The 19,140-nt window shown below is 50.1% G+C and overlaps 1 protein-coding gene across 1 annotated transcript in view; it reads right to left on the bottom strand.

Moving 5' to 3' along the window:
- Window positions 1-19,140, bottom strand: part of Ksr2 (kinase suppressor of ras 2) — a 287,352-nt gene that overhangs the window by 155,519 nt on the left and 112,693 nt on the right. The gene's annotated exons all lie outside the window — the stretch shown is intronic.

Below are 19,140 nucleotides of genomic sequence, written 5' to 3'. Positions count from 1 at the left end.
TCAGGCCACACACCTCACGCTGTGCACACACCTCCTACGTACCTCATGCCCCGTATAGAGCCTCACACTTTGCGTTGGCCTCCTTGTGCGACTCACGGTGTGCTCACACCCCATACACACTTCATGCCATATGCAAGACATCACACACACACACACACACACACACACACACACACACCTTATGTTGTAGGCACACACCCCCGCGCCGTGTGCATACAGCTCACACCATCTGCCTATCCCACCACATCTACACTGCGTCATATCCACCTCACACCATACGCACATCCCGTCAGAGGGACCTCACACAACACATCTGTGCCGCCATAGACATGCTGCACCTCATCAGACACACATCGGACCATACCACACCGAGGCGCGCACGTGTCTACGCACGCTCTACGGAAGGGCATTATAGCATCCACATGCTGCATCGGACGCACACTAGACCGTGCACATAGACCATACGTCATATGCGCAAGACCACGTGCTCATCACGCCACGCATACATTTGCACACCTGTAGGCAAATGTATACATAGGCCCATTCACAACGCCTGACCGCGTCCCTCGGCCCTGAAGTCTCTTTGCCTCCATGCCCTCGCCCCACACAGCAGCCTTCGCCTCACAGCTGGGAAGCCCACACCCCAGAGACTCTGTAAAGCAAAGCAGTTGGTCCTTGCCCTTACACGTTACATTCAACAACGTCCGGGTGCTTTTAAAGCAAGGAGAACGCTTCCCCGAGGAGCACATCTGAAAACCTGACTCCAACGTGAACGCAGACTTGACGGACAGGCAAGGCTTTCCTGGAAGCCTTTCACGTGATCGCAGGGAGGGGAGCAGGATAGGCAGCGTTCCATGATGGTGAGCAGCAAAGCAGATGGTCCACACAAACCACAGACACGACACTGCTGCCCGAAGGAGCCGGTATCCGTGCGCAGAGCTGGGGGGTCCCCAGGGAATGCGAGGGGCCTAATGCTACAGGGCTCACTCTCTGACTCCATCTCCACAACCTTGTACAGAACAGCTCTCTAGACGTGGTTGGCAGAAGTCAGGGTGGGCAATGAGGAAACGGGAGGAAATGCAAGTGACTACAAAACAGCAACACGAGAGATGCGTGCAGGATTTTGACAGAGGTCTAGACACCTGAGCCCACCTTGGAACAACATTATGAAGAGCCAAATGCAAATGCATACTCACAGGCATGCATATACACACACACACACACAATGCCAGACACATCTGGGCAAGATCACTGGAGTGTATCCATATCGGTACCCTGGTTGTGATTCTATCAAGCAAGATGTGACCATTAACAGAAACTGAGAGAAGCCTTCCAGGTACCCTCTGTGGTCTTTGCTTACAGCTGTATGTGTACCCACAAGTAACTCAAGGAAAATCTTTGCTTAGCCCAAGTGACACAGAAAGTCCCTGCCCCAGACATCCAAAACCAAAGCAAACAGTTCAGTTAGGTAAGGGGAGGGCTTGAGGTGAGACTTGGTGGTTGTGCTCTTGCCTGGGGTGTTCAAGGCCCTGAGTTTGAGCCTCAGCACCACAGAAACAGAAAGGGGGAAGGAAGGAAGGAAGGAAGGGAGGGAGAGACGAGACGGAGGGAGGGAAGGAGGGAAGGAGGGAGGGAGGGAGGAAGGAAGGAAGGGTAAGAAGGAAGAGAGGGAAAGAAGAAGGGAGGGAGGGAAGAAGGGAGGAAGGAAGAGTGTTACAGAGCCGATTTCAAAGGCGACCCACAGTACAGAATGTGGATTCAGGTTCTCAGATAACAGCGGAACTGAACAAATGTGAACTCCTGAACTGACTTTTGTTCCCTCGGTTGCTGTCTAGACAGCACAATGCAGCACAGATCGGAGGATGCTGAGCAGATCGGAGGATACAGGCCCTTGGGGAGTGGGATGGCATGTGGTCTCACTTCAGCCTCAGGACAGAGATGTGAGTGAAAGGGTCCAGTTGGTATCTTAACCCCAACACCCTATTTGCAAATCAAGTCCCTGCAGACGGAAATGAGCCAAGTTCATTCTGGATAAGGCCATCCCTAACCAGTTGCAGTTGTATGAAGAGGAGAGGAGCCAAGCATGATGGCACATATCAGCCTTCGTGGGACCCAGGAGACCGAGGCAGGAAGATCGTAAGTGCAATGTCATCCTGGATTACACAGCAAATTCCAGGCCACCTGGGCTACACACTGACACCTTGTCTCAATAGAGAGAGGACACAGGAGTGGAGTGAAGATGGTGGGAGAGCTTGGTGGGGTGTGCAACAAGCCAAGGGATCTGAGAATACTAACAGTCAGATCCAGGAAGGGAGAGGCAGGGCTCAGACCCACAGAGAGGTTGGAGCCCGCCCTTTGCTGCTTGACTCCAAGCCCTGGGAACTGTGAGTGTGTGGACTTGTCCCTACATCCCTACCATGTCTATCAAGGGGAAAGATCCATGTGTGTTAAACACTGAGGAAAGTCATCAAAACCGACATATCAGGCCAGGTGTGGGGGCACACACATTTAATCCCAGCACAAATCGAGGTAAAGATCTCCAGAAGTTCCAGGCTAGTTGGGGCTACAGACAGACCCTGCCTCCAAAACAAACAACAACAACAAAAATGCTCCTGTCTTAAACAAACGGGGGTGGAAGCTGAGGCTGAAGCGATGGATCAATGTTTAAAATAGGATATTGCTGTTGTGAAAGACACAAGCTCACTTCCCAGTACCCACAGGGGAGGCTCACAACCGCCTGTAACTCCAGCCCCAGGGGGATATGACGCCCTCTTCTGGCCTCTGAAGGCACCTGCACTCACATGCCATACCCACAGACATGTGCACATAATTTTAAAAATAGCAACTAAGAAAGAGAACAGCATTTGGGAGACAGTGGCTGGTCTCAGAGTTGGGGGTTCAGTTACCCCATCGTCTTGAAAGTGGGTCAGTGGCCTATTTAATCCAGTTTTGGATGAGTGACAGAACTTGATCAAAATCCCACAGTAGATGGAGACCAGCACCTTCACTTTTCCCATTTGCCACACAGTATGCTGCAGCTGGCAGGGGCAATGGGGGGGGGGGTTCATTGCTGCCCATGATCCACTACTCACATTCATGGACAGACAGACAGACACTCCACTGGCTTCAGGGAGTCATCCCCTTGAAGCATTTCTTCAAATTTAGAGAGATAAAAAGGAAACTATCCCACTACGCCCACCACATTCCTTTCCCTGGAAAATCTACCTCCTTTCCACACCCAGAGGATCAAAATCAGAAGTTCAGGGAGCCAAGAAGTGCAAAGCCTCATTTCATTACCCAAACTGCTCAGTCAGAGAGTTGGCTCCGAAACAGCGAAGTGTCAGAGGCGCCTGGCTGATGGGCTGTGTGCTATCAGCAACCCCCCTTTTGATCCTTTTTAATAAAGTCTAAGGGGGGAAGGTAATTTTTCATTTTAAATAGGAAAGGTGTGGTGGCATGGGCTCCAGGGTCATTAATCGTCACCCTTGCCTCCTGTCATTCGTTTCTGGAAAAAATCGTTTTATTTCAAGTCTTGAGATGGGCGGGGAGAAGGGAATAGATTTTAAAAAATGAAAGGTCTGAGGACTGATTAAAGGCATTTCGAGGCATAGGTTGTTTTTTTTTTTTTTCCTTTTGACATTCTCTGATAAGGGACTGGGGGAAATAAAAGCCATTCGAGAGGGAGAAAATGATTTTAGAAAGTCTAGCAAGTGTCTGCCTTCTTTGACCCTTTCCATTGAAACCGAATAAACAGGCAAATGCATGGCTTAGAAGTTGTCTGGATTTTGGAACCAGCATCACACAGGCCTCAGCTTTTCAGAATCAGCTGGGGAGATCCCGGTGGACCCCACCTCTCACCATTCCAAGATTGCATACTGGAGCTTGGAACGTCCCTGAATATTTCAAAGCACTTGCTGTTTCAATCGGTCTAACTATCAGGTGGGAGGCAGGCAGGATCTGTAGACACGGCTTGAGAATATTTTCTCAGATGCAGGGTAAGTTAAAGACTGGAAACAGCTACTACGATTATGAGTTAAAAGCAGCCTTGATCCCTGATCCAAAATGCAAAAAGTTCCAAAGTCCAAAGCATTTCTGGTGCCACCATGAAGCACCAAGTGGAAAATTCCATGGCTGACCCCATGTGACAATCTACAGTGCAAACATGGGCACACTAAAAATACTGCGCAAAATTATTTTCTGAGGCTACAGAGACGTCTCAGTGGATGAAGGGTTTGCCCCACGGACACCAGGACCAGTGTTTTTAGTTGCTGTGATCAGCACCACAACCAACCCAGAAAGGAAAGGATTTATTTGACTTACATATTCCCGTCACAGTCCAGCAGGATGAAAGGTCAGGACAGGAACTCAAGGCAGGAACATAGAGGCCGGAACTAAAGCAGAGACCATGGAGGAGCATGGCCTTCCCATGGCCTCCCCACAGCTTACTCGAGTTGCCTTCCTATACCATCTAGGATAGTGGTTGCGAAGCACTGACCTTGGACTTCCTGCCCAGGGATGGAGCTACCCACAGTGGGCTGGACCCCAACACATCAATCATTACTTAAGAAACCACCCCACACATGTGCTCACAGCCCAATCTGTGTGTGTGTCTCTCTCTGTGTCTCCCTTCCTCCGCCCCTCTAGTTTGTGTCAGTTTGGCTAAACTAACCAGCACAGGATCTGATTGCAGAATCCACATAAAAGCAAACTAGGTGTGACAGCACCAGTGTAATCCCAGCATTGGGGAGGCAGAGACACAAGCAAACCAGCAAACCAGACTCAACTAAACATCAAACTCTAGATTCACAAAAGACCCTTCCCAAGTATAAGGTAAAGAATGACATCAAAAGACACCTGATGCCAACCACAGGCCTCCATGCCTGTAGATGTGTGCACACGAAAGTGTGTGTCTGTTTTACTAGCTGCTAATAATACTGGGAGTTACTATTGGCTGAGTATAGACTGTGACCATATAGCACTGACAGCCAACTTCATTAAATAAGAACTGCTCAGGAGATTGTCCCAGCATGCCTCTGGGCGTGTCTGTCTCACGTTTCCAGGGATGATCAGATCTGAGGGCTTTGTCCCAATGGCTGGCTTCAACCTCTGTTGGATCCTAAATCAGAATAGGCAGAGGTACCCTTGGAGCTGTGAAAGGTGGGGCCTCATTGGTGGGTCCCTGAGATGTGCCCTTAAAAGATATACCTCATCCCCATCCTCTTCCTGTCTCTCCTTCCTGACTGTCGTGCCAACTCCACTGCTCTGGATGCCATGGGGTGAGAGGCTGCACCTTCCATAATTCACACACTCATGCTTGCCTGCACAGCAGGTATGTTAGCAGCTGAGCAATCTCCTCAGCCCCATACACTCGCTTTAAGGTGTGACTGACGCTCCTGGCATTTAGGATGCCCGCAGGGTCATGTCATGGCCACTCCATCAAGTTCAAGATGCACTCCATACCCAGAAGCAAGACCTGCCCCCATCAGCAACTGCCCTCCATCCCCCTTTTCCCCCGCCCTCCACAGCTAGGACGCTGCTTCCCCGTCTCTGTGGATTTGTCCTCTCTGGATCTTTCCTATCAGTGGGATCGTGTCATGCATGGTGATTGGCGTCCGGCTCAACCTGTGTCGTGTTAAGGGTTTATTTACAGCTTCCTTCTCATGGCCAAGGTTGACACTGGTACCACAGCTTGTTTCTCTACTCAGCAGTCCATGGACACACACACACTCTGTCTGCTTTCAAAGTGCTGTGAGGAACATGTGTGAACCAGTATTTGTGTGGCTGTTTCCAAGTTTCCAATGCTTTGAGCATAAAGTATGAGTGGGATTTCTGGGCCAGGTGGTAACTCTCTTAACCACCCAGGAACCACTATGCCATTTTCCTGCTTAGCTGTGCCAGTCTTCATTCCCACCAGTTGCATGGAATGGTTCCAAATCTTCCCATCCTTTGACTATTGATCTCATCATCACCATCATCGCCAGCAGCAGCAGCACCACAACCGCCATTATCACACCATTACTGCCATCACCACCACCATCACCACCATCATCATTTCCATCTTGGTGGGTATTTAGCAAAGCATGTTTATTGGCAGCCACAGCTGAGACCCTGGGCGTTGACTGTGGTCCAGGATCCTCTCTGCCTCCTCTCCCCCTCTACCACCTTACTTCATTACACTCTCATTACAGTCTCATGAGGCTGGTGAAGAAATTAAAGCTCTGAGAAGAGTTGAGTCACTTGTCCAAGGCTAAAATCCCACTCAGTTCCTGGGGTCTGAGGTCAATATCACAACACTGTGACACAGTATTCACCGCGTAGATTCAATCCTCTCAGCCCGGAGGATTAAATATCCAAAACCGGAAACTCACTTTCAACTGGCTTTAGTCTGTTCCCACCACTGGATATTTGGATCTGATGTTGGATATTTGGAGAGCCAAGATATATGTTATCAGAGAGGGAAACTAAGGCCCCTCAACCTTCCTAATGCTGCAACCCTTTAATACAGTTCCTCGTGTTGCTGTGATCCCGCAACCATTAAGTTATTTTTGTTGCTACTTCATAACTGTGGTGTTGCTACTACTTTGAATCATAATATAAATATATTTGCCAAATGGGTTACAATCCAGAGGTTGAGAACCGCTTGGTCCATCCATCCTCCTCCATCCTCACTCATTCCCACCTATTCCCATGCATCCTTACCTACGCTTATCCATCACCACCCATACCATTTATCCTCATCCATCCCCACCCATCCTTCCCCATTTGTAACCATACCTACCCATCCTCATCCATCCCACAACCTTATCCATTCCCACACATCCCACTCACCTCTCCCCACATACTCTCTTTTCTTCCACCTCTTTCTTTGCTCCAAAGTTCATTCTGCTCCATGGGTTGCACTGCTGCAGTCAGCTCTCATTATGGACCATGATTGTGTTTTATCAAGTTGCAAACGCTGAATTAGCAATCCCCTGAGCTGTCTCCCGGGAGAGATAAAACCCTGGAGCCTCTGGTTACGAATGCTCATACACAAGTCCATAACTAACCATGTGTTCCTGTTTCTTTCTCGAGGCCTCGCTGCTGCGCACATGTGGCTGATTCATCAACACTGAGCCATAGCACTGTGGTCCCAAGTGAAAAACATCCGATGCTCCCATTTTCCCCATCAGCCATGGCTCCAAACCCAGCTCCTAGAAACACAGGGCTGCCCTTCGCCTCTGCACTTGGTCATTTAAAAACATGAAATCACCAATAAAAAGCACTCAAAGAACTGGGAGGAAAGACACTGAGATTTAAGAGACCTCAGGACATTTGTTTATTCTCTAGGTTATTTGTCTTGCTAGAGGGGCCAAAGCAACCTGAGGGAGGAAGGATTTATCTCAGTTCTTAAGTCTGAGGACACAGTCTATCACCCACCCCCACCCATCCCCACCCATCCTCACCCAGTCCCACCCATCCTGATTCATCCTTATCCATTCCCACCCATCCCCACCCACCCTCACCTATGGAGAAGGCATGGAGGCAGACAAGTGCACTAACTGCCCACATCCACAGTCAGGAAACAGAGAGAAGTGAATGCTGGTACTCAGCTCACTTTTTCCTTTTTATTCATTCCAGTATCCCAGGCCGCAGGATGGTGCAATCTATGCTTGGGGGAGGGGGTCTTTTCATCTCAACTAACGTAATCTAGATAATCTCACACAGTCATGCCCCGAGGCTTGTCTCTCCTGGGTGGTTTGAGTTCCTGTCAGGCTGGTGCTCAATCTGAACCACTGTGAACCTACTCTAAGAGCCACAGCATGTAGTAGCAGAGTGTGGCCTCGCCCATCTCAGTTTTGGGAGCGTGTGCATCCAAGGACTGGACTACTCTGCCACTCAGCATGTGCAACTCTTATTTGGGGTGACAGATACATTTCAGAAAGTTGGTGAGTTCGCACCTATGGAGTCCACAGAGAGTGAGAATTACCCAACTGGATTCCTTGGTCATCCGTCCTCCCTGCCGGAGACCTGCTCGAGACAAGCTGCCTGGCCGACATGCCCACTACAGCCCTGCCCAGGGCCTGCCACCACAGCTGCCGATAGCATTTACTTACACTCATTTGTTTGCATATAATTTATACTTCTTTGTCTTGACGTCTAAGATCTTGTTTCAGTAGATATTCGACGAGTGATTCAGATGGCTGACTTGAAAGAGCCACAGATTCAAGCTGTCACAATGCTACTGTCATTTGCACACCATGCTCCTTAATGGCGGGGATATGGTCCATGACCCACACAGATGTCCTAGGTGGGACCATGCCCTCCATGGACTGCCTACACCTGCAGACCCACACAGAATGTCAGCAGGGACTTCCATGCCCCATGGCAACAATGGCAGAGACTCCTTCTCCTCCTCCATCACCATTCATTTCACAGGCAGAGCTCCACACAGGAGTTCTTGTCTCTCCTCCCGCTGCCAGAAATGTTTGCCTTCCGCTTTCATGGCTTCTCTTCGGCGCGCCCACTGTGTCAGCACCACCACACGTACGCACTGCGGGCAAATCTCATCCGGAGCCAAAAGTTACCCCGAACGAAAGCACCGCAACACCCCCCCCCCCAGCTGACTGGATAATCTAGAGAGCGTCTAAATGTAACATATACCGTGTGAACATTCCAGCAGAGGGTGAGTACATGAACAGGGCTAAAGGATGGGTGAGAGGGTAGCCTAGACGCTGCGCACACTCCAACAGAGGATCAGGAAATTAATAGGGAGTCTAAATGACTGACGGGAGGGTAAGGCATGCAGCCTAGACACCCCAAGCGCTGATCAGATAACGAGGAGAGCGTGTGAACGACTAAGAGGAGGGTGGCACACGCAATGTGCGCTCATCACACAGAGGGACTCTCCATGTCCCAGACAGGCAGCGTAGGCTGGCTCAAGGCTTCCCCATGCTACCCAGAACAATGTGCGACACAAAATGTGTGGATGGTTTGAGGATTGTTTTTCCCCCATTGGACTTTTTTTTTACGGTGGGTCGCTAAAACTGCAGAACACAAAACTGTAGGTGAGGGGGGACACCTGTGCCACCCACTTTTTAAATTTTTGTTAATTTATATATTCATTTCACATTCCAGTTTTACCCACCTCCCTTCTCTCCTCCCAGTCCCACCCTCTCACCCTTTTCCTCCTATTCCCCTTCCCGTCTCCTCAGAAAAAAAGAACCCCCTGAAACCTATCCCAACATGTCAAGTTGCATCAGGAGGATGCGGGGAGGGAAAGGACACCCACTTTTTAACTTGGAAGAAAAGCAGATTGGGAAGGCCTGAATTCCACTCATGGCAGACACTTCCTGGGTAGATAGCCTTGAGACAGGATGGCAGACACTTCCTGGGTAGATAGCCCTGAGACAGGGTGGCACGGAGGCTAGAGATGGCGGAATGGTGTCTGTATTTTGATTCTGCCTCCTTTGGCTTACATCAAAAGACAGCTGTGCCTTTCTCCACATTTAGCACGCCCAGGACAGGCTATCACACAAGCCTCAGAGCAGGGATGTGAAGGCAGAAGCAAGGGAGTCCTGTCCAGCCCTGCACTGGTGAGAACCACAGAAGAAAACTCGTGGCAGGAGGAGCCAGACTAGAAAAGCCTGACCTCTAAGACAGGGCTAATTCCAGAAAGTTCCCTCACTCTAACACTCAGCCTCCCTTGAGTGACAGGTGTTACATTAGTTCTCAAACTGCTCATGTCTGCGGATTCCAGAGAGCTGAAGGCAACATTAGACGGCCTTGGGCTCTTGGAGGCTCGCTATTTTTATCTCTAGATGAGTAACATGGGGGGGGGGGCCTTTCCAAATCCCTTTGTCTTCCAGCTGACTGCCATGCGGCTTCAGCAGGGCCCACCTGCCCTCGTGGCTCAGTTTCCCCCACAGACAGCCCAAGAAGGTCTTCCCAGCCCAGTGTAGCAGCAGGTCAGTGGGTTTGAGTTTATCCACACTGTCTCCACACAGACCCAGAAAGGAATGTAGGTGGCTCCCAGGGAGGGTGTAGGGAAATCTTTGACAGACCTGTTTAACCTCTGTCTTCTACAGCAGACACCAGATCTGGTTTTGAACTGAGAAGGTGACTTCTGGATTCTACACACACACACACACAAGAAAGGAAGAAAAGTCCATCATCCATCACAACACAGATGCCTGGAAAACAGCATGCTGGGCCAGCAAAATGGCTCCGTGGGTAGAGGTGCTCTCTGCAAAAGCCTAGTAACCCAAGTCCAATTCCTAGAACCTACATAAAAAGGAGGGCAGAGAGCCAACTCCACACATGCTCCGCCCCACCAAGATGATAATAATAGTTTCTTCTGAGAAAAACAAAAATAGGGTGTTTAGGAAAGAGCGCAGACAAAACAAACGCATGTTACACATGTGTGCTTGAGCAAAGCATCTGGGAAGTCACATGTGCAAAATGGACTGTGTTCTGCCTAGGATAGCGGCTGGGGCTGATCTGTGACTACGTTTTTAATTCTCACTCCATGTGGTGAGTGACACATACCTGGGACCCGGGCAGGAGGATTAGGGGTCCAGGGCTATCTCCAGCTAGTAAGTTGGAAGCCAGCCTGGGCAACATGAGACCCTGTCTTTTAAAAAGCAAAAAAAAAATTAAAAGGGGTTTCTGGTTTTGATGATGGAAATTTCCCAGAGAGAGACGATGGAGACAATTTCCCAACAATGTGATCGCACTTTCTGTGGCTGAATTCACTCAGACTGGTTAAAATGACACGCTTCATCATGTATTTTTACAGCCATAGGGATACTTGTCAGATGGATCTGTTATTTTTTTTTTAAATATAAGCACTAAAACATCTAAAATGACATAAGTAGAGTCGTGATCTTTCCACTGAACACAGGCTGTCTAGACCCAGAAGAAGCACCAGGAATCGGGAAATCCCACATTAATTAGTTAGTCACAATGTCACTGAGCAGAAGTGGAGACTGTCTCCTGGGAAGATCCATGGGAGCTTCAACTGGCAGATGAGTGACAGTTAATTAGGCAAAGAAGGGAGAACAAGTGTCCCACCCGGAGCCAACATGCCCAAGGATGTGACAGGCTGGAGAAAAAACTGGGAGCCATGGGCCAGAGCACAGACAGTGGGGTGAGTCAAAGGACTGTGTCAGGGGGACCCACAGGCCACCATGATGAAGATTTACCCCAAAGATGGCGCCAGCTGCAGTCTCACAGCCCTAGTGACCACCCCTAATCACCCAAACCCACTTGACTCTGAGTGGCGAACCTACCACACCTGCAATCAGACCTCTCACCTCTGGAGGTCAGAGGTCACCTCCTAGACTTCCTGTCTGCTCCTCATGTCTCAGGCCCAGGCACAGAGTCCACACTAGCTCAATTGGAAGGAGTCCTACACGAGCAAGATCCCTTCAGCTACCCTCTCCCAGCACCACCACCCCCACCTGCTGCTGAGGCCCTGGCTTCCCATCCACTGAGCTTCGAAGGCTATTTTTAGAACTTCGTGCCCTGGAGTCCAGAGATAAAGAACAAATAGTGTCTTTAAGAGTATCCCTCTGGGTTCACAAATAATTAAACCTCTTTAACTGATAAAATATCACAGAGTGGGGCAGAACTGCGTGTGCGGAATTCAGCAACACAAATGTCACGGACCACATAATTCCGACCTGAGTGACGAGCCCTAAGGGTGGCCTGATGCAGGAGTTATGGTGCCAGGCTTGGATGGTCCTGTCAGAGCCACAGTGTGTACCCCAAAGTCCAAATGCTAGAATCGTGTTCTCAGAGGTAGGGCTTTCAAAGGGTTACAGTTTGGACATTAAATGTCTCCCTTCCCAGAGACCCATGTGTCAAAGGATGGATTGGAAGGAGGGCTAAGGGGCCGGGGCCTAAAGAGAGACCTTCAAGTCATGGGGGCATACTCTCCATGGAGATTATGGGGTCCCAGTTTCTTTTCTCTTTCGCTTTCTGAGGTGAGTAGTTTCAGCTTTGCCACAGGCTCCCATGTCAACACAGTGCCTTGCCACAAGTCTAAAAGTAACAGGGCTGACACATGGTGGAGGGGAACCTTTATCTCAGGCACTTATTACAGTAACAGAAAGCTGACTGGCGACACTGGCAGTAACTGGGACTATAAGAGGTCATGTGATGAGATCAGTGGCTTCCTAAGAAGGAAAGAGGCCTGACCTTGCACGCCGAGTCCATCTCTCCATGGCACACTCTGTGCCATGCTGTAACACAGTATCCTATGCCAGAGGTTATGTGTCTGGGTATCCTGCCTTCAGAACTGTGAGACCAATGTCTGCTTGCAGGAATGAGCTTGCTGGGAATTGAATCCTGGGCCTCATACACGATACATAAGACCCAAGACCAACCCAGATGGAGAAGGCAAAATCTGAACCAAGAGTCCTTTCCTATTCTGTTTGCTACTTTGACGGACAAGGGGTGGGGGGACAGGGCCTCTGGAGGATCCCCAAACAAGGAAGAGCATCCAGTGAGGAGAGGGGTGATGTCCAGCCCCTGCAGTGACACCTGGCGGGCACAGTCATCAGTTGAGTGAGTGCATATAACAGGGAAAAAATGTGGATGTCCTCCCCACTGACAACCAGCTAAGTGAGATCTCCGGTGTTTGAGGGCCTAGTGGTCCAAGCTCATCATTCCAGCTACTTGGGATGCTGAGGCAGGAGGATGGCAAGCTCAAGATCTTCCTGAGCTACAGAGGGAGTTCAAGACCAGCTCTGGGTAAATCGCCTAATTCTTGAATGTAACACGGATGCATTTTGGTGACCCTCATGGGGTTTCTTTAATGCGTTTCCCATGCACACCAGGGCGTCTCGGCATGGAAACTGGGCATGGTGGTGCACACTTCTCAGAACCCTGAAGCAGTGGGGTCATACATTAGAGGCCAGCCTGGGCTACATAGGAAAAAAAAAAAAAAACGTGAGCTGAAGAAAACGTGAGCGGATCCAGTCCCCACCCAGACACATCAAAGCAAGTGTGTGTAGCCCCAGCGGCTGTGTAACAGGCAGCCCTGACGTAGCTGGTTTCACTATCTCCGGCTAGCATTGTGACACGCTGGTTGTCAGAAGTTCAGAGCGGGTCTTACTAACGGCACACGGGTGCCAAGGTATATTCCTTCTGGGCGGTCTGAGGGAGAGGTTATCTTCTTCTTGCCTGTCCAGCGTTAAAGGCCACCCCTCCCCTTGGTCCTGGTCCTTCCACCCCCATGCCTCAGACAAGTATCTCCCAAGCTCTCTTTGTCTGCCACCGGCCTCCAGCCAGCTTTAGAAGGTCCACGCAATCCCCTCTCCCAGGATCCTACATGTATCTCTGCTCTGAAAAGAGTTTGTGAGTAAGGAGATACGGGCTGGCAAAATGGGCAGAGGCACTCAACACTACGCCTGACGACCTAAGTTTGGTTCTTGGGACCCACGTGGTGGATGAAGAGAATTGAGTACTAGAAGTCATCCTCGGACCTCCACGTGTGTGCTGTTATTGGGGGGGTAGAGTCTCCCCACCAGGGCAAGGAAGTGCGCCGCAGCCTCAGCATCTCATCTGTGAAATGGGGGTGATAACTCAACACCGGCTTCCAGTTGACTAGAGGACAACACTGTGGCGGTTTATTCCAGACTGAAACGGGCTTCCTAGGGTGAGGGAGGAGGCTCTGGAAACTCATAAGACTCAGGGCCCCTCCCTGGATTCTGTGAGACACAAACCATGGCTGGGGTGTAAGGAGACGTTGCTGGAAGTGCCTGTGGGCTGTGCAGTGGGTCTTGGGTCACCACCCGGGCTGCGGTGTGCTTTCTTCTGTCAGTAAACAGAACCTTCCCAGACCCCTGTAAGAAATGTCAGTGACCTCACCGGTGCACTGACGGATGGAAGCATTCCTTTGGTCTGTCATTGGCTTCTGTACGTGAGGTAACTAGAAAGTCACGTGACAGCAGTCTGGAGGTGCAGAAAAGAGCCGGCAAAAATTCGACCTCTCCTTCACTCACCTCCACAATTTACCCAAACCTGTCCAGTGTCTTTGACATCCAGGCTGTCCACACTCCAGGTCCAAATTTGAGGCTCTGGCGAGGGTAAGATATTAACTCCCACCGCAGCTCTGATGGAGGCACCATTGTTCATATAAAAGTGAAAAATACATTCGCACCCCCAGCACACCCCTGATCTGAGAGTAATGGGACCTTTGGGGGCAGTTCCATCGCTGGGTCTCAGAGCCATTTGACTGATAATTGCACTCTGAAGCCTGAACTGACAAATTGCCCACACCTTCTAATTATGGGATGTTTACCTGACCTATTTGATGATTATTAATTCACACACAAAAATATTTTCATTCCTGAAGCAATTGCAGGCAAAAACGATATCCCCCTCTACCTCCAGGGACTGACAAACAATGTAGGGAGTTAAACAATAACAAGCCCTTGTCAGAGTGATTTATTGGGCATGAAAGCAAGGAGAGAGAAAGGCCTCTCATTCCCTTCATTAGCTGCACCTGGGGGAGGGAGCTGCAGTCCCAATTTGAGCCAGGAGCCCTCTGTGGGGAGGAGGTAGAGTTCAAAGTCGGGGAGATCAGAGTTCCAACAGTACACTGTGACCTTCAGACAAGGTGTCAGCATGTCTCCTGTGTCCTCCACCCGCACATGAAGGAGCACATTAAAAGAGATGCCCAGTGCTGGGAGGTGGAGTCAGGAGGATCATGAATTCAAAACTAACCTGAGCTATATAACAAGACCCTGTCTCATAATTAAGGATCAAGGGCCAGTGAAATGGCTCCGACAGTAAAGGAGCTTGCCAGCAAGCCTGAATTTAATCTATATGGTGGAAGGAGAGAACGGACTCCCTCAAGGGGTCCTCCGTACTCACACAAATAAGTAGATGATGGATGAGTGGATGGCTAGATAGATAGACAGTTAATGAAGACTCTGCAGGCTCAAGTTTAGTGCTCATGGCCTGAGCCACTGACCAGGTAGCTCACTGAGCAGCCATGAGGACCTGAGCTCCATGCCCAGGGCACATATGAAGAAGCTGGTGCCATGGTGCCTGTCGTCCCAGCTCTGAGGATACCTAGGCTCACCGGCCAGCCAGATGGGCCAGATTGGTGAGCCCCAGGCAGGTGAGAGACCCTGTCTCAAAACAAAACAAAACAAAACCCCTCAGGATTGCACCTGCCAATCTGCCAGCAAGTTCACAGATCAATAAAAGAACCACCCCCTCCCCCAGATGCTCAGGAAAGGGTCCCCAAAATAATAATAATGGTTATTGTTACTGTGTTGGCATGGCTGTCCTCATTACGCTAATTTTTGACCATCTTCGCCTTTCTGAGACAGACAGAGAAATAGTCCCAGCCACACCCGCTGAGGAGACAGGCTTTGAGATATTGTCCTGTTTCTGCAGTAAATCAGGACCCTTCAACATATTTAATAATATTGTAATGCTTTCCCAGCCAGAGGGTTCCTAATGAGAATTGAAGCTACAGCCGTACCCTTCAAGATGCTCTTCTGAAAACTCACCCTGTCGTAAAACAAGCATCCAAAGACAGCCAGCTGGGAAAGGTCTGTGCTGTTTCCTGAGAGAGGCTGTGGAGCAGGCTCACACCCTGGGCCCTGACATCACGACCAGCCTGCATCCTCAGAAGCAGCAGAAAGCTCCCAATCCCTGAGTAGGGGCAGTGCATTCTAGACTTTGGAAGACAGTCCAGCCTGTGCAGGCCAGGCCGGCCTCAGACTCATAATCCTCCTGCCTCCACCTGCCAAGTTCTGGGATCATAGGCATGAGCCACCATCCAAAGCCAAGTGTGTGGAACCAGGATGATTTGGTCAGCCTCCCCCAAGACAAATGGCATTTCCAGAAAAAAAGAAAGATAACCAAAGACAAGCTGAGGCTCTTTGTGTAAGGGAACACACACATATAAACACGTGTGCATATCATGCATACATACATAAACGTATGTACACACACAAAAGTATATAAACACATTCAAACAAATATGCATATGTTCATGGACATGTTTATTCATATATGTATATATACTTGTCATATTACATACATGTATATACACATGCATACACACACCTTTGTTTAGTTTGTTCAGTCAGGGTCTCTCTATGTAGTCCTGGCTGTCCTGGACTCACTCTGTAGACCAACCAGGCTGTCTTCGAACTCACAGAGATCCATCTGCTTCTGCCTCCCCAAGTGCTGGGATTACAAATGTGCACCATGACGCCCTGCTTATACACACATCTATTTAAGGACTAGCCTTACTGTGCAGATTTGGATTTAGTGTGTCCTAGGTCAACCTTAGCTGAGACCCACACTCACTAGCTCCTCTAAGCATGGCCAAGCAACTCCCTGCCTCGAGTCTGAAAACAGCGATGATGGAACCACTTGCTTCAGAGAGCGAATGCTGGGGTAAACGAAACAAGCAGAGCTGCATAGTAACCTGCCAGGGAGCTCTGTACAACCCGGACCTCTGGATTGGATACACTGGCCTGCTGGGATTGTAGACAGTGGCTGAAGACAGCCCCAGGACCAGCACCAAACAGATGCAGTCTAGCAGGCCAGCCTGAGACCTGCCATGCTGGAATGCCGTATGAACATGATTCCAAATGGTTTGGGAATATGGAGGGTATGGAAAGCTCTGGAGTGAGTGAGAGAGAAAGTGTGTGTGTGTGTGTGTGTGTGTGTCTATGCATGTGTACATGTATCTATGTACATGTATAAATTTATCCGTGTACATCTGTGCACACATTAGTGTGGAGGCCAGAGCAGGATGTTGGTTATCTTCCTCAATTATTCTCCATCTTAATTTTTGTGATAGGCTCTGTCTCTGAATCTGACTGTTCAGCAAGCCCCAAGATCTGCCTATCTTGACCCTCCGATTCCAAGTTAACAGACACCCCCGGCCAGGACTGGCTTATCAACAGGTGCTGAGGATTTGAATTTGGGTCCTCACGGCGGTACAGCAAATGCTCTTACCCACTGGGCATCTTCCCAGCATAAGCATTGTTTTGAACATTAGGTCTTTTTTGAAGGTGAGGGTGCTGGTGGAGGTGGGTAGGGAGACAGCCAGTGATGGCCCTTACTCAGAGTAAGATACAGCCAGCATCTTACTCTGGCTGTCTTGATGGTCATGAGCTGCATGTTCTGGTTCCCTGCTTCTAGCCCCAGACACAGAGCAGAATCACGCAGAAGGCCTCTCAACGCCCCGATGCCCACAAAGGGCCAAAAGCCAAAGGTTCTCACTCCTATGAGCAAAGTAAAAAGCTGTTCTCACAAAATCCTTGGCTAGAACTGTGATGGTAAGTGCCCGGTGGGTGTGGGGAGGGAAGGTGGAGAAGCTGGATGAGGCAGACAGAGGCGCAGCTGAAAGGGGAGGGCAACCGAGAACATTCTACAGCATTGCTGGGCAGCTGTGGCTCACAACTCATCCCTTACTTTGAAAAACCTACTAGAGAGAATTCTGAATGCGCCCAGCCGAAAGAAATAAGCAGCATCTGGAACCACGGATCCGCCAGCCACACTGCCCCGAGCTTTACAGACTGCATACATGCCTCTTCTCATACCCCACATACATGGGACAGTTATCCCGTGTCAAGATTTTTTTAATTAAATTTAAAACTAAAGAAAATTTAAAGCCCTGGTACTTAGCCTCAAATCTTAGGCCTGCCCTGGAGAGGAGTCCAGGCAAGCAGAGTTCAAAGGTATTCTCTGGTGACTTCCAACTGGCACTCTGGCCTGACGTAGCCCCTAGACCCTTCTGCAGCCCTCCCTCTGAATTACAGGAGTCAGTCTATGGACTTTTTAAGACCATTTCTTAGAGGCCATGGAGCTGCCTCGGTGGGTAAAGCGCTTCCTATCCAAGCGGGAGGACCTGAGTTCGAGCTCCAGCCTGTGCTCCAAAAGCCAAGTACAGTGGCATGCACCTGCGAGGCCCGCGAGGCGGCCGTGATGCCCGCGATGCCCGTGATGCCCTCGCTGCAGAGGAGACAGGCAGATCCTGGAGCCCCGCTGCCTAGCCCAGCCTCCACACCCAGCTCCAGGTTCAGAGAGCGATTCCAGTAACAACAACAACAACAATAATAATAACAACAACAACATGTCGAGCAACGGTGGAAGACACCCAACGCTGACCTCTGCCCACCACACACGTGCATGCACATGCGCAGAAAGCTGGGGACAGGGGGAGGGCATGCGGGGAGAGGCGAAGGCTGTTCATGGGGCCTTGAGAACAGCTTGGCTCTCCTGACACCTGTCACAGGCCTCTCTGGGTCCCCCATCCCCTGTCAGGATCCATTAAGCAGCAACACGGACAAAGTCACGCGCCTCCTCTGTTCAGCCCCACGCACCTCAGCCCAGGCAGACCTGACACTTCCTTTTCATGGTGGAGGATCTGCCGGGGTCATGGGGCAGTTGCGGCCCTGGTGAGGACTGTCAGGGAAGAAGCCGAGTCAATGTCACCCACAACTCCAGTGACAAAGCAGGGCACAGTGAAGCAGGCGGGCCCCAGGATTCTCGGGACATCAGGAACGTTTTAGAAAACCATTAGGCCTCTGCTCACCACCAAGAGTTGCTGCTGTGCCTGAGAGCCATAGAATATGATCTAGATATGGGGGCTGGTGGGACCCCAAAAAAACCCATTGTCCTATTAGAACAATCCCAAGCTGGGTTCCACTAAACAATCCTGTCCCACAATGTGCTAGAAGGGTCTGTTGGCAAAGAGGCCAGTGTGCTGGGAAGTTTGAGCATCTCTGGCTATCAGCTCCTCCGTTTGGGGAGACCTGAGTAATTAAAGTCTCCGAGATGTTCTCTGGGAAAGAAAATTACCCATTCAATTACAGATCCTACCTGGAAAAGCTCTCTCTCTCTCTCTCTCTCTCTCTCTCTCTCTCTGTGTGTGTGTATTGGGATGGAACCTCACCTCAAAAGGCATGGAGGAAGTCCTGCTCAGGCTGCTGCTGCTGTTCTTAGCAAGCCAACTGTGAAGGGCCTAGACTGTGACAGGCACAGTTTGAAGGACTAGGGATGAGGCCGTGACCATCTGAATGTCCCCTGCACCTGTACAGCTTCCATCCCGGTAGGAGAAGACAGACGATGGAATTCATAAGGAATCACAGGTCAGGTGAACTCGCCTGTAATTCCAGCAGT

Source organism: Psammomys obesus, unplaced genomic scaffold (assembly GCF_907164565.1).
Source record: "Psammomys obesus unplaced genomic scaffold, mPsaObe1.curated_primary_1811, whole genome shotgun sequence".
In the NCBI taxonomy this organism is placed as follows: domain Eukaryota; kingdom Metazoa; phylum Chordata; class Mammalia; order Rodentia; family Muridae; genus Psammomys; species Psammomys obesus.
This window is presented reverse-complemented; position numbering and strand designations above follow the sequence as displayed.